Source organism: Coregonus clupeaformis, unplaced genomic scaffold (assembly GCF_020615455.1).
Source record: "Coregonus clupeaformis isolate EN_2021a unplaced genomic scaffold, ASM2061545v1 scaf0125, whole genome shotgun sequence".
In the NCBI taxonomy this organism is placed as follows: domain Eukaryota; kingdom Metazoa; phylum Chordata; class Actinopteri; order Salmoniformes; family Salmonidae; genus Coregonus; species Coregonus clupeaformis.
The window spans coordinates 237,501-251,614 of record NW_025533580.1 but is presented as its reverse complement, the minus strand read 5'-3'; positions in this window follow the sequence as shown (position 1 = coordinate 251,614).

Below are 14,114 nucleotides of genomic sequence, written 5' to 3'. Positions count from 1 at the left end.
TGTTGATCCTGGCTGGAATGGAAGGCTTGATGGGGCTTGATCCTGTTATGTGAGGGATTATGTCGTCGCGTTGGGTTTGTGCATGTCGTCACAGATCAGAAGGTTGGACGGTCTTTTGAGTCAAGGCCCCCACCCCCCCAAAACACCTTCTGCTTCTCAACAAGGGCAGGCTGTCATTTTACACCTTCCGCTTCTCAACAAGTGCAGGCTGTCATTTTACACCTTCTGCTTCTGAACAAGTGCAGGCTGTCATTTTACACCTTCCGCTTCTCAACAAGTGCAGGCTGTCATTTTACACCTTCCGCTTCTCAACAAGTGCAGGCTGTCATTTTACACCTTCCGCTTCTCAACAAGTACAGGCTGTCATTTTACACCTTCCGCTTCTCAACAAGTGCAAGCTGTCATTTTACACATTCTGCTTCTCAACAAGTGCAGGCTGTCATTTACACCTTCCGCTTCTCAACAAGTGCAGGCTGTCATTTTACACCTTCCGCTTCTCAACAAGTGCAGGCTGTCATTTTAAACCTTCCGCTTCTCAACAAGTGCAGGCTGTCATTTTACACCTTCCGCTTCTCAACAAGTGCAGGCTGTCATTTTACACCTTCCGCTTCTCAACAAGTGCAGGCTGTCATTTTACACCTTCCGCTTCTCAACAAGTGCAGGCTGTCATTTTACACCTTCCGCTTCTCAACAAGGGCAGGCTGTCATTTTACACCTTCCGCTTCTCAACAAGTGCAGGCTGTCATTTTACTTTTCTCTTCTGCACATACTGCTTTGTCAAGAGGCCATATTTTGGAAACAATTTATCATAGTTATAGAGAGATGCTTTTGTCGTCCCATGATCCCTCCGCCCCCCTACCCCTTGGAAAAGCCCAGAAATCATTGCATGTTTAGAAGATTGAAATCCCAGAGGCTTGCAGTGGAGGGGTTTGTGTAGTTGTACTCTATCTAAAGCTTAGGACCCATGGCGGCCATCTTTCCTTGAGGTAGCTCGCTCGACCCAGCGCCCCAACAGTGGAAACCGTGGAAACAGTTCTACTGTTTGGGAATGAGGTCATTTTAAACCAATCAGGAGTGCTGAACCCTGGTGTGTCATCGAGCATCATTGAGTTGTATCAAGGCGCTAATACTTAAGTCTGTGACTGCATGAACAGAAGTGACTTTTAAAACCCTGTAGCAACATTTTTTGCTGAAAAAAAAAATAGAATATATTAATATATACTATGTTTTTGAGAATGTACCATGTTATACTGTGATTTAACTTAGATATTTTATTGACTATTGTATTCAATTTTATCATTTAAAAATCTACAGAAATATATATGTACAAATAAATATATACATATATATACATACAGGTATATATATATATGAGTTAAGTTTGGTACACATGGAGGAAGTGTTAGATTACTAGTTTTAAATGTTTTAGCTTTGTAGCAATTCTAGACACTGAAATCATTTTGAATTTGGATACCTCCTATATGACTGTGAAGACATTAGTGCCTGTGACAAAAAAATATGAGATAAAAGTCTAATCTCTCTATCATCTATCTGTATCTAATATATATATCAGTCTGTCACTCTAACTGTTGTACTACCTAACATTATATTTTTTATTTTGTTCCTTTTATTCATATTTGTTCTCTCTCTCTCTCTCTCTCTCTCTCTCTCTCTCTCTCTCTCTCTCTCTCTCTCTCTCTCTCTCTATCCATCCATTATTTTTATTTTAGCGGTTTGTTCCACACTAGGTTTTTCACCTCTAAATCATATCTGTCATTTACTTAACTCTCACATTTTCCTTTAGTTTAGTTTCTTTGAACATCTTTCTTTTTCAATCTGTCTATCCCTCCGTCTGTCTCTCACTTAGCAAAAAAACAGAGACCAGTAGATACTGTGTTCTTGCTCCTTTCGACTGATTGTTGAAGATGATGATCAATTAATTGATTGATTCATGAATTAATGAATTAACAATGTTATTAACGATGTGATTGAAGTGTGTATCTGACGACCATGCCACTGTAGCAAGTCTGGGCTGGACCAAACTGCCGGGCAGCAACATAGACCGTAGTTGCCATGGTGTTTCCATGGCGTTGCTATGGCGTCCTGTACACCACCACCACCTGGTGCTTGCTGGGTAATATAATGTAGCATAATGTCCTTCATGTTGCCCTCAAGCGCTGGTCTAGGTTCTGCTCTCCCTCAACCAGTCCTAACCATAATCATTGGGGATTTAACAATTAAACCTGACCTTGGAACAGTGCTTGAAGGTTAACTTGGTGGTGTTGTACTGCATGTGTCTGCTGTCTATACTACTTACATCTTAAACTGGACTGAACTGGACTGATGACTGGCTGACTATGTAAATGTGACGGGCTATCAATCATTTTGTTGGGGGGTGTTTGGGTGCGTGTACATACTGAAAACACATGGTTTGAACTGTGCTGTTCTGCATAGTGTGATATTAGACAGCATAGTGGATAACACTGAGATGGGGTTGTATGGTGGGTGGTAGCGGTACTGCCTGGCTGGCGCTCTACTCTCCTAGGAACATTATGTTTTCTAGTCAGAATTATCTGGAGGTCATTAACAATGTGTGTGCATGTTTGTGTGTATGCAACTGTGATTTTGTTTGAAAGTATTTCTCATGGTGTGTGTTTGTATGTGGAGTGTATGTTTCTCTGTATGCGTGCGTCAGTCCTGCAGAAAACCTCAGTTCATTAAAAATAGCCCGTCATTGGGCAGCATAGTCATGTGTGTATGTACATTTGAGTCTGTGTGTGTGTGTTATTGAATGTATGTGTGTGCATGTACAGTATAGATGTGCAGTATGTGTGTGTGCTGCCCGTAGCCCCACTGCAGCAGGATTCTGTATAATACCCCTAGTGCATACACACACACACACACAAACATGTGCGTGCGCACACACACACGCCCCCTTGCACAAACTCTTACACACACACACACAGTGCTGTGCATGCATATTTAATACACATGCATCACTCAGCCAATGGTCCTCATCGTTCCTCGTTCCTTGAGCTCCTTCTGAGCTACACTCTGTAGCAACGCGTCAATAATTCCTCCATCACACACACGCGCTCTGAACGATTGGATCATCAAGGTTAACATCTTACTCTGCTTACTGTATCTTCTCAGTTTGATGTCTGTGCAGAGTAAGGTTGTGCTGTTCAGTTATGTTGGATATAAAAAAATATATATATATTTTAGATCATTTTGGCTGCAGAGCTTCTTTGCATAATTGTTTTGAGTTGTCTGTTTTGTTTTGACTTATCTCTCCTTACTCTGTGTGGGATAAGATATGTGATAAGATATGTGATAAAATATATGATAAGATATGTGCTAAGATATGTGCTAAGATATGTGCTAAGATATATGATAAGATATGTGATAAGATATGTGATAAGATATATGATAAGATATGTGATAAGATATGTGATAAGATATGTGAAGGAGAACTGTGTTTCACTGGTCTGTATTCTGCTCTGTTTACATTTGTCAAATGCTATTTTTGTTTCTTACAGTCTGACATCCATGTCTTCAGTCCACTCTAAGATCAAATTAGACCACGAGTTCTGATCAGTCATTGGCCCATGGTCATGATTCATCCATTCGATTGGCCCTTTCAGTTTTCTGTCACCTTTGACCCGGGAAGTAAAACGCATGGCACTCCCGAGTTCAAACAGGGTCCTCATCGGCGTTTCGCCATGAAACAATTTCAAGGAAAAATAGGAGTGGTATGTGTTGCACTCACCAGGCCTAGTGACATAATAGTTATATCTAAACATGATGCTAGGTTAAGTCATTAGACAGCACATTCACTGTGGTCCATACAGGGATCATAGGACCACCACTTTTAGTCGTCCAGACTCAAATGGAATTCAGTGTCATTGATCCACCCAACAGTGTTTTAGCCTGGTGGGGTCCTCCATCTGTTTCTGTGTTCCAAAATCGAGTGGCACTATATATAATTGTGTTGGGATATGTTTGCTAAAGCAGAAAGAGACTGGCACCCAGGCTATCATTGCTGTGCTCTTTGAACAGCACCCAGAGACCATCATGATTGTGCAGTGTACCTGTGTATACCTGTATACTTGTGGGTTGCTAAGGCGGGTTGCTAAGGTGGGTTGTTCAGGCGGATGGTAGTGTACAGCCCAGACTGGTCTGGTCCATACCCTGATCTAATTGAGTTAGTTTGTTTTGACATGGTCTGTCTGGGGGTGGGGCTGGAGGGTCAGTGCTGCACTTACTTCCTGAGAATTGCTTCATAAAAATATGATTCTCTTTAAATAACCGCAGGGTGTCTCTGTGTTTCTTAACAACCCCTCTCTGTGTCTTTGTTTTTGATGGTGTTTGTGTTGCTAACATGTCTTTGGTTTTGGAGTTTGTGCGTCTATGTGCATCCCTACGCGTCTGTGTGTCGGGGTGTGTGTGTATGTGTGCGTGTGGGCCTGGTTTTTCCCCCATTCGACTACAGTATATGCTTCATCCAGTCATAGCCTCTTCAACAGGTGTCAAAGATAATTCAGAGAGAGCTCAGAGAGAGGCTTCTTTGCTCCTTCACGAAAGAGAGAGAGAGAGAGAGAGAGAGAGAGAGAGAGAGGTTGTTTGACAGGCTCTGCTTTGATCTGGCCAGGACTGACCTTACATAATTCAGCTCTTCTTCCCCTCAGAAGGGATAACAGCACACATCACACACCCTGCCTCAACTCTCAACCCAACTACACTCACACATCACACACCCTGCCTCAACTCTCAACCCAACTACACTCACACATCACACACCCTGCCTCAACTCTCAACCCAACTACACTCACACATCACACACCCTGCCTCAACACTCAACCCAACTACACTCACACATCACACACCCTGCCTCAACTCTCAACCCAACTACACTCACACATCACACACCCTGCCTCAACTCTCAACCCTACTACACTCACACATCACACACCCTGCCTCAACTCTCAACCCAACTACACTCACACATCACACACCCTGCCTCAACTCTCAACCCAACTACACTCACACATCACACACCCTGCCTCAACTCTCAACCCAACTATACTCACACACCCTGCCTCAACTCTCAACCCAACTACACTCACACATCACACACCCTACCTCAACTCTCAACCCAACTACACTCACACATCACACACCCTGCCTCAACTCTCAACCCAACTACACTCACACATCACACACCCTACCTCAACTCTCAACCCAATTACACTCACACACCCTGCCTCAACTCTCAACCCAACTACACTCACACATCACACACCCTGCCTCAACTCTCAACCCAACTACACTCACACATCACACACCCTGCCTCAACCCTCAATCCAACTACACTCACACATCACACACCCTACCTCAACTCTCAACCCAATTACACTCACACACCCTGCCTCAACTCTCAACCCAACTACACTCACACATCACACACCCTGCCTCAACTCTCAACCCAACTACACTCACACATCACACACCCTGCCTCAACCCTCAATCCAACTACACTCACACATCACACACCCTGCCTCAACCCTCAATCCAACTACACTCAACCGAAACCCTACGCTGTCATCCCCAAATGGACTCAACTGTGCTCAACATAACACTCTGCCCAAATATTTGATTTTCTAAACACTTATATTGCATTATAACCCTATTCATAGCATCTTATACAGTAGATGCAGTCATAGAGCAATACAAAACTATTTACGGCTAAATTTCATTCCATTTCAGGAGGCGGATCCAAAAGTGGCGGTTATTCTTCTATTGGACTTTCAAGTCCCTCCCTGAATTAGCTGAGTCTAAATGGAGTTGACCCCAACCCTGGTTGAAGTCCTCCTCGTTATTCCTAGTACCACAGTGGGAATACCCTGCTCGTTGACGCATAGGAAGCGCTCTCGTCCCCACACAACCTGACACAGAATATTATCAGACAGCGGTGATGGGGTTTTAAAGGCGTGTTATTAAAGGCATGCTCGTCCCCGTGAGCCTTCTATCTGCTAATTAGACCTGCTTTGTCTATTTGATTGGCTAATGGCTAATTGCATTCTGGTGCTTCTGTGTACATGCTGTAATGACTTCATGCTCTAATAAGATTGGCTAACAGGCAGGAAGAGGAGGAAGATGGCCCTATACTGATTAAGAGTCCGTTAACAGTTTTCCACAAATTTGGTTGTGCATCAGCAGTTTTTCTCTTGTTATGTCAGTCACTGATAGTCACTCAATTAGCACATGTCAGCTAACATTTTTTAGATTGGTAAGTTAGTCTAGCCAGCTATCTAAACTTGTAGTAATCATGGTCGAATTACGGGGTCCCCAATTGACTTTGTAAGTCACTCTCACTCAGATATCATATTAACATGGCATAAGTCAGGGCAAAAATAATTTTTTGTGCAATACCCCTATCAAATTTGCCCATCCCTGGTTTAGCTGATTCTAGATCTGTACCTAAGGGCAATTTGTACCCAGTCCCTGAACTAGGGGTTTGAGTTTGAGCTTGACATACCCAACCCAACCTTACCACTACCCCCTACCCTCTACCCCAGCGTTTCCCAAACTCAGTCCTCGGGACCACAATTTTGGTTTTTGCCTTAGCACAGCTGATTCAAATGATCAAAACTTGATGATTTGTATTTGTATTTGTATTTGTATTTATAATGGATCCCCATTAGCTGCTGTCAAGGCAGCAGCTACTCTTCCTGGGGTCCGGCAAAATTAAGGCAGTTTAATACAATTTTTAAAACTTTACAATACATTCACAAATTTCACAACACATTGTGTGCCCTCAGGCCCCTACTCCACCACTACCACATATCTACAGTACAAAATCTGATTAGTTGATTATTTGAATCAGCTCTGTAGTGCTAGGGCAAAAACAAAATGTGCACCCCTTGGGGTCCCGAAGACCGAGTTTGGGAAACCCTGCTCTACCACGTTGACACCTGTGTAGACCCCCAAGGATTGGATAGGTGTAAAGGCATCAGTATGTTTCAGTTGGGCTGGCGGTTAGCCGGACTCGGCTAGGAGAACCCAATAAGTATGTTCCTATACTCTCTTAAAATACCTATGCTTGAAAAATGAGGGGAAAAAAGCGGGATTAGTACTGTTTGTTCATTTTGAGACACTGTAGCCAGTCATAATTAATCTAAGATAACTCAAGAAATCTGTCATTAATTTTGACGTTTTTGCCGAGGAGATTTTGTCCTGGAATTTTTGCATCTAACTGAGATGTTTGGTGCAATATTTCTCCAAATAAAAACTCACTAAAGTCCAAAACTAACAAAAACGTCACAAAATGTTGTCATAATATATGCACAAACTCTTCCGAACTGTTTCGGCTGGGAAACATGCGGACGCCTTAAGGCAAGCTAAATGGATCAGAATGATCAGAAGGCAAGGTTGAGGTATTATCATGCTGCTAACACATATTAAATCCTGTCAGACCTCCACTGATGCCTGGGGGTTAAGGGTGGATGTGTGTTGGTACCTTTCCAGGCCCCTGAGCTGACCGTCATTAAGGCCTCTCACACCAGTTGTTATAGCTCTATCCCTTCCTTCCTCTCTTTCCCTCTTCTCTCCCTCTCTCTATTTCCCCCTCTCGTGCTCACTCTCTCCCCCTTTCTCACACTCTCTCTGTTTTCATTCACATTCACACTACTGGGTCACACGGATGCGTGTGCACACACATACACCCACTCACTAACTCAGGTCCCTGCTTTGGCGGAGCAGATTGATTATGTACTGATCAGAGAGCAGCACCGGGGGATTTGTAACACCTGCCTGTGGAGCAGAGCTTAACACCCCTCCCCTCTATATCTCCCTCCTTCCCTCTCTCCTTCTATCTCTCTTTCGTTCTCTCTTTCTCTCTCCCTCTCTCTTTCTCTCTTTCTCTCTTTATCTCTCTATCACTCTCTCTCCTTCCTTCTATCCCCCTCTCTCTCCATTCTGTAACACCTGCCTGTGGTGCAGAGCTTAACACCCCTCCCCTCTATACCTCCCTCCTTCTCTCTCCTTTGATCTCTCTCTTTTTCTCTCTCCCTCTCTCTTTCTCTCTCTGTCTCTCGCTCTCCTTCCTTCTATCCCCTTCTCTCCATATTCTGCAACGCCTGTCTACGGTGCAGAGCATAACACCCCTCTCCTCTATACCTCTCTCTTTTTCTCTGCCTCTCTTTTTCTCTCTTTTTCTCTCTCTCTATTCAATTCAATTCAATTTAAGGGCTTTATTGACATGGGAAACATATGTTTATATTGCCATATGTTTACATTGCCAAAGCAAGTGAAATAGATAATAAACAAAAGTGAAATAAACAATAACATCTCTCTCTCTCTCTCTCTCTCTCTCTCTCTCACACACATGGGTAAAGGAGGAGGATGCTGCTGTCTCTCTTTCATTGACACACAGGGAGCACCGCAGGGTTCTAGAACCTCTCGGCTTGATCTCTGAACCAAAACAAAACACCTCAGCATCCTTTCTTCCTTTAATCTTTGTCTCTTTTTCAGCCACTCAGCCAATCCCTCACTCCTCCGTTCTCACACCAGCCACATCGGGGCACGGGACAAATGAGCTAAAGAAGCACTTAAAACCCCACACTCTCTGTGTGTGTGTGTGTCTTATAATCTCTGACAAAAGCATTTGTAACAGTTGTATTTTGTTTGACTCTTTCAACAGTGATGAAGGGGTGAGAGTTGAGAGAATTAGTTATGTGAAAATGATTATGCCAGAGTGTTTCCTGTGTTTTTATCCAGGTGCAGAAGCAGACATTTGGTTATTTTACTCTGCAGGTTATCTGTCTGGATCTCAGCTCAGCACAATACAAACACTGTAAGATCAGCTAAATGAGTTTGGTTGTTATGTGAAGTAAAACAGTTAGCCTATATTCCACTGTATCATAACTTATCTGGAGGTGGCATACTGGCCGAACCAGACAGTGCTCCTACAGGCAACCTTATTGATCTGACATGATTATCATTCACAATGCTTTCCTCTGTGTGTGTGTGTGTGTGTGTGTGTGTGTGTGTGTGTGTGTGTGTGTGTGTGTGTGTGTGTGTGTGTGTGTGTGTGTGTGTGTGTGTGTGTGTGTGTGTGTGTGTGTGTGTGTGTGTGTGTGGAATGCTGTGTGTGTGTGTGTGTGTGGAATGCTGTGTGTGTGTGTGTGTGTGTGTGTGGAATGCTGTGTGTGCGGAATGAAGATTAGCAACTTGCAACTTCACATTGTCATCTATGCTCTTATCAACTCCCTTCCTCTTCCCCTCTGTCTCCCCCTTTACCTCCTCTAAGCACACATTTCTTAGCTGCTCTTCATTCCCCTACAGCCCTGAGATAAAATACAACAGCCTACTGTGGACACCTTGTGTAGAACAGTTGTATACGTTGTAGATTGTGTCCGATCTGTTGATTCTGATTATATGTTGTCATCTGTATAAAATAGAGGTCAACAGTCATTTACATTCAGACAACAACCTGAACACAAACACAGAACACTAGCTGTGTGATTTGTTCCACTGCTGATATTTAACAGGCCATGTTGACGATGGCTGATCATCTGCCAAAGTTTCATCTCACTGGCATGGTTATCTCCCTCCCCTCTCTTTGTCTTTCTTTCTTTCTTTCTTTCTTTCTTTCTTTCTTTCTTTCTTTCTTTCTTTCTTTCTTTCTTTCTTTCTTTCTTTCTTTCTTTCTTTCTTTCTTTCTTTCTTTCTTTCTTTCTTTCTTTCTCTCTCTCTCTCTCTCTCTCTCTCTCTCTCTCTCTCTCTCTCTCTCTCTCTTTCGCTCTCTCTCGCTCTCTCTCTCTCCCTCTCTCTCTCGCTCTCTCTCTCTGTATCTATCTATCTCTCTCTCTTTGTATCCCTCCCTCACTTTACCTCTCTCTCCTTCTTTCTCTGATGATGATGATGACAACTCACAACCACTCACCTATCATTCATTATAAATCCTCTTCCACTTCCGTCTATCTACACTGCTCAAAAAAATAAAGGGAACACTTAAACAACACAATGTAACTCCAAGTCAATCACACTTCTGTGAAATCAAACTGTCCACTTAGGAAGCAACACTGATTGACAATACATTTCACATGCTGTTGTGCAAATGGAATAGACAACAGGTGGACATTATAGGCAATTAGCAAGACACCCCCAATAAAGGACTGGTTTTGCAGGTGGTGACAACAGACCACTTCTCAGTTCCTATGCTTCCTGGCTGATGTTTTGGTCACTTTTGAATGCTAGTGGTGCTTTCACTCTAGTGGTAGCATGAGACGGAGTCTACAACCCACACAAGTGTGCAGCTCATCCAGGATGGCACATCAATGCGAGCTGTGGCAAGAAGGTTTGCTGTGTCTGTCAGCGTAGTGTCCAAAGCATGGAGGCGCTACCAGGAGACAGGCCAGTACATCAGGAGACGTGGAGGAGGCTGTAGGAGGGCAACAACCCAGCAGCAGGACTGCTACCTCCGCCTTTGTGCAAGGAGGAGCACTGCCAGAGCCCTGCAAAAGTACCTCCAGCAGGCCACAAATGTGCATGTGTCTGCTCAAACGGTCAGAAACAGACTCCATGAGGGTGGTATGAGGGCCCGACGTCCACAGGTGGGGGTTGTGCTTACAGCCCAACACCGTGCAGGACGTTTGGCATTTGCCAGAGAACACCAAGATTGGCAAATTCGCCACTGGCTCCCTGTGCTCTTCACAGATGAAAGCAGGTTCACACTGAGCACGTGACAGACGTGACAGAGTCTGGAGACTCTGTGGAGAACTTCTGCTGCCTGCAACATCCTCCAGCATGACCGGTTTGGCGGTGGGTCAGTCATGGTGTGGGGTGGCATTTATTTGGGGGGCCGCACAGCCCTCCATGTGCTCGCCAGAGGTAGCCTGACTGCCATTAGGTACCGAGATGTGATCCTCAGACCCCTTGTGAGACCATATGCTGGTGCGGTTGGCCCTGGGTTCCTCCTAATGCAAGACAATGCTAGACCTCATGTGGCTGGAGTGTGTCAGCAGTTCCTGCAAGAGGAAGGCATTGATGCTATGGACTGGCCCGCCCGTTCCCCAGACCTGAATCCAATTGAGCACATCTGGGACATCATGTCTCGCTCCATCCACCAACGCCACGTTGCACCACAGACTGTCCAGGAGTTGGTGGATGCTTTAGTCCAGGTCTGGGAGGAGATCCCTCAGGAGACCATCCGCCACCTCATCAGGAGCATGCCCAGGCGTTGTAGGGAGGTCATACAGACACGTGGAGGCCACACACACTACTGAGCCTCATTTTGACTTGTTTTAAGGACATTACATCAAAGTTGGATCAGCCTGTAGTGTGGTTTTCCACTTTAATTTCGAGGGTGACTCCAAATCCAGACCTCCATGGGTTGATAAATTTGATTTCCATTGATAATTTTTGTGTGATTTTGTTGTCAGCACATTCAACTATATAAAGAAAAAAGTATTTAATAAGATTATTTCATTCATTCAGATCTAGGATGTGTTATTTTAGTGTTCCCTTTATTTTTTTGAGCAGTGTATTTCCAGCCTTTTTATTTGAGACATATTTCATTCCATCTGATGTTTACTTCCGTCTTTGCTTTACGATGTTGTCTTTCTGTTCTGTATCAAGCAGTGGGTCTATATCTGTGTGTTGGTAATGCTACACAGTGTGTCTGTCTCCTAGGTTTATGACCATAATGCATCACTGCCTGGTCTCTTTTTTATAGCCCGCGACTCACAACTGTAAAGCATGCTCAGATAACCGTATGGATACATGCACACACACACGTGGGTGTTCTCACACACACACACGCACACACACTCTTTCACACACACACACACAGTGAGATACTCGCCAGTGAACCACATCAGGTATTACAAAGCATACTGCAGACTACAGAATCAAACATTATTGCCCATTTTATGTGCGTTGTTTTCCGATTGAATTACCGTTGAGTATAAACTCTGAGGTCCATGTTGAGTTACCAGTGAGTATAAACTCTGAGGTCCATGTTGAGTTACCAGTGAGTATAAACTGAGGTCCATGTTGAGTTACCAGTGAGTATAAACTATGAGGTCCATATTGAGTTACCAGTGAGTATAAACTCTGAGGTCCATATTGAGTTACCAGTGAGTATAAACTCTGAGGTCCATATTGAGTTACCAGTGAGTATAAACGCTGAGGTCCATATTGAGTTACCAGTGAGTATAAACTCTGAGGTCCATATTGAGTTACCAGTGAGTATAAACGCTGAGGTCCATGTTGAGTTACCAGTGAGTATAAACGCTGAGGTCCATGTTGAGTTACCAGTGAGTATAAACTCTGAGGTCCATATTGAGTTACCAGTGAGTATAAACTCTGATGTCCATGTTGAGTTACCAGTGAGTATAAACTGAGGTCCATGTTGAGTTACCAGTGAGTATAAACTATGAGGTCCATATTGAGTTACCAGTGAGTATAAACTCTGAGGTCCATATTGAGTTACCAGTGAGTATAAACTCTGAGGTCCATATTGAGTTACCAGTGAGTATAAACGCTGAGGTCCATATTGAGTTACCAGTGAGTATAAACTCTGAGGTCCATATTGAGTTACCAGTGAGTATAAACGCTGAGGTCCATGTTGAGTTACCAGTGAGTATAAACGCTGAGGTCCATGTTGAGTTACCAGTGAGTATAAACTCTGAGGTCCATATTGAGTTACCAGTGAGTATAAACTCTGATGTCCATGTTGAGTTACCAGTGAGTATAAACTCTGAGGTCCATGTTGTTGTCTCAAATTGTTCCTCTTACTTTGAGAAGATAGCTTCATTGTTTATGGTCCTCATAATACAGTATAGCTTAAAAACTACAAGGAACAGAGTTATGAAATGTTAGTAAATGTTATAGTAAATGTTATGAGGGAATAAAACAGAGAAGCCAGAATGAACAGGGAAATAAAGTTTTTGATTACATCTGGTTTTAGCTTTGGTTTGATCATCTTTTATTAAGAATATGAATAACAGGGGCAAATGTTGTAAGCATAAGACCTTATTCAGGAAACCTGATTGTTAGTGGTGAAGTCATACAATGACAAATCATTAACTTACTGTAGCCCAGTGACTGAGTTAGTGTGTGACAAGACAGAGTGGCAGAAAGCAATTTCAATTCAAACAGACTGTGAGAATGTAACAACGTGACAGAAAGGAAGGCCAGATCACTTCCTGTCAGCTGCTAGCTGGAAGGCTAATGTTCAAATGATGTATCATGTAGAGATAACACACACATACACACACACACACACCACACTCTTATCTTGCTCGCTGACACCATTTTGCTCTCTAACAATCTTGCTAATTATAATTGTTAATTAATTCTGTGGCGGTGTCTTCATCAGGAGACTAATAACCTACATTTTCATTAATTAGACCTTCAACCCTTCGATCCCTCTCTCCATCTCTCCGTCCCTCTCGATCAGCCCATTTCTCTCGCTCTCATCACCTCATCCCCAGTCTGTACAGTATATCTCTATCTCGACCGCTCTCTCTCTTTTCCCATGCCGTCCATCCTATTCCATCTCTCTGTTCAATGTCAGTGTTAACATGGTGTGTTTTACTGCTGTCTCGTACGAGGTCCTAAACCTTGTGTGTGTGTCTGCTTGTGTTCCATTAACCCTTTCTCTCCATGTGAGTAGGGTCTAAATAACACCAGACGCCCCTCTCTGAGAAACTACCTTACCCATGAGCCTCAGTGTGACCTGGATTGAGGTACAGAGGGACCACAGTATTGAGGCGATGGTTCACTCCCTCTACCACTTGCCACCAGAGATTACTAATGATAACCACCACTGGTTCTACATAGACCCATGCTACAGTACTGTTCCCTATCTCCATTCCACTGGAATAACAGTTCTGTTCCCTATCTCCATTCAACTGGAATAACAGTTCTGTTCCCTATCTCCATTCCACTAGAATAACAGTTCTGTTCCCTATCTCCATTCCACTGGAATAACAGTACTGTTCCCTATCTCCATTCCATTGGAATAACAGTTATGTTCCCTATCTCCATTCCACTGGAATAACAGTTCTGTTCCTTATCTCCATTCCTCTGGAATAACAGTTCTGTTC